Genomic DNA, 2,224 nt, shown 5'->3' on the forward strand with positions numbered 1-2,224 from the left:
TATTATTATTATTATAGTGTCTGTTATAGTAAAATGTCCAGAATGTAAAGGAGTCCAATAAAGCGGCGAGAAAATCCCTTCACATATAGTTGGTCCGATTCATCCAATCAGGAGAACATTTTAAAGAGCAAATTGAAATAACCCATCCCCCTCCCCTGCCAGTAGATAAAGGTACAAAAATGCTATGATTATTGAGGGCAATTTTTAAGTTCTGGTTGATCGCGTATTAATTGATTATTCTCTCTTCATTATTTCTGTCTTGTCATTATTCAACTTCAGTGTATTACTGGACGTTCAGTCAGTTTTAGATACATTAGTAGAGTCGACAAAAATGGTATTCGTTCAAAATCAACAGATTTATTAATCTTAAGTGTCATCAGCATAAAGATGGTAATTCATGCCATGCTGTCTTAAAATAACAGCAATACGCTGGGTATACACTGTAAACAGAATAAGTCCAAAACCGGACCCCTGAGGAGTAACAAAATCTGAGCATTACATTATCTGATCACATTCTTCCTTCCACAACAGTTCGGTCTTTGTGATATGACATGAACAATGCAAGACAGTACCCTTAACCCTAAAAGTGGCATTTAGCCTCTCGAGTAAGATGTTAATTATTATTGCCAATTAATGCTGCCAAGAGGCCCCAAAGAGCAAGAAAACACACCTTTCTTTCAGAGATAAGATAAGATAAGATAAAATATATCTTTATTGTCCGGATCCTGGCACATCATTCATCAGTTCCATTTAAGATACCAGTGCAAGGTCCAAATGTCTCGGTGTGCCTTGCGTGCCCAGTGATAAATTCCATAATATTATTTGTCTTGATATGACGCTAGACTTTATTAGAAAAAACCATTTTCAGAATTTTGGCTGAAAAGTGTAAGATTTGAAATCAGCCTACAAAATTGTTAAAGCCCTTTTCATCAAGTTCAGGTTCTTTTCAAAAAGGGTCTCACGTGAGCTGTTAAAAAAAAGTGTGCCCCACAAGAGAGAGTCATTTGCAATTCAGGTAAAGTGTAGAAGAAGTTCTTTTCAACAATTCATTAAAAGGCAGGTGGGTAATAGAGTCTTTTTTTTTTAGATTGTAGGTATACTTACGCCCCCAAAATGCAAAACTTAGATAGACCTAAGACAGGCTTCCAGCCCTGACGTCACGGCCAATCTGGGCCTAAAGTAAGGGATGAAATATCCCAGAAAAAAGACCAAGATAATCTTTTCACTGGGGTATTCGAACTCGGATCTCCTTCGTGTGTTGACGAAGCGACTCACAGCTACACCATAGATGCGAGTGTATAGGGTCTAAATCGCACGATTTTGATGAATTCTAATGCAATCTGTTTGTTTTCCTCTTCTGTTGCCGGAGTAAAGTAATCGATGACTACCCCATCTTTCTGGTGTTAATTTGGGAAAATTAAACACATAAAATATCGAGTTTTGTCTGATTTTATTAAGTCTATTTTGTCGAAAAAATAGATGGGATAGTTACTGTTTGTTCTTTGTATGGGCCGAAAGGAAAGGGGGGGGGGGGGAGCACTGATCCTGTAAGGTTGCCAAGTAGTTCACCAGACACCAGAAATATCAATAAGTTCCTTACAGGTACGAATAGTTCTTAGATTTAGACACGAAATTTTAAAAACTAAAGAAAAGTAAATAAACTAACAAATAAACAAATAAATAAATAAATAAATAGACAGATGAACGAATGAATGAATAAATGTAACAAGTGCTTAAAGAATTAAAATCAAAATCAAAAATCAAATTAACAAAGTCAGACATTCTCAGATTCCACTCACCACTGTCAAGGCAGGCGGAACGAGCAAATGAAAAATCCCGTCACGTCAGAGAGTCCGAATGGTGACTATGGTATTCAAGCCCAGTAGGGTAGTGTCGGGTATATTCTGACGCCCTGGCCTGCCCTATATCGCCGATCTCACCACCAGGTCCAGACCGCAGTGCCAGCACGCTTCTCGCGCCTCTACGGTCGTCCGCCCCGCGCTTTTGCTTTCAGCGAGTCTCGTCTCACTGGTCTCCAGGAATCTCTCTCTCTGGTTGTCTCTCACTGGCTCTGGTTCTAGCGTTCTCTCTCTCTCTATCCCCACCTCTCTCTCTCTCTGTCTCTCTTTGTGTCTCTTCTCTCTCTCTATCTCTCTATCTCTCTATCTCTCTATCTATCTATCTATCTATCTATCTATCTATCTATCTATCTATCTATCTATCT

General features: G+C 38.8%; 1 protein-coding gene across 1 annotated transcript in view; it reads right to left on the reverse strand.

The window, feature by feature from the left end:
- LOC101861818 (probable serine/threonine-protein kinase irlF) overlaps positions 1–1,981 on the reverse strand; it is a gene marked incomplete in the record, with an annotated part of 62,133 nt that extends 60,152 nt beyond the window's left edge. Inside the window, 1 exon segment of the mRNA XM_005100147.3 lies at positions 1,800–1,981.
- Between the last annotated feature and the right edge of the window lie 243 nt (positions 1,982–2,224).

The sequence above is a fragment of the Aplysia californica genome, unplaced genomic scaffold (genome assembly GCF_000002075.1).
Source record: "Aplysia californica isolate F4 #8 unplaced genomic scaffold, AplCal3.0 scaffold00237, whole genome shotgun sequence".
Taxonomy (NCBI): Eukaryota; Metazoa; Mollusca; class Gastropoda; order Aplysiida; family Aplysiidae; genus Aplysia; species Aplysia californica.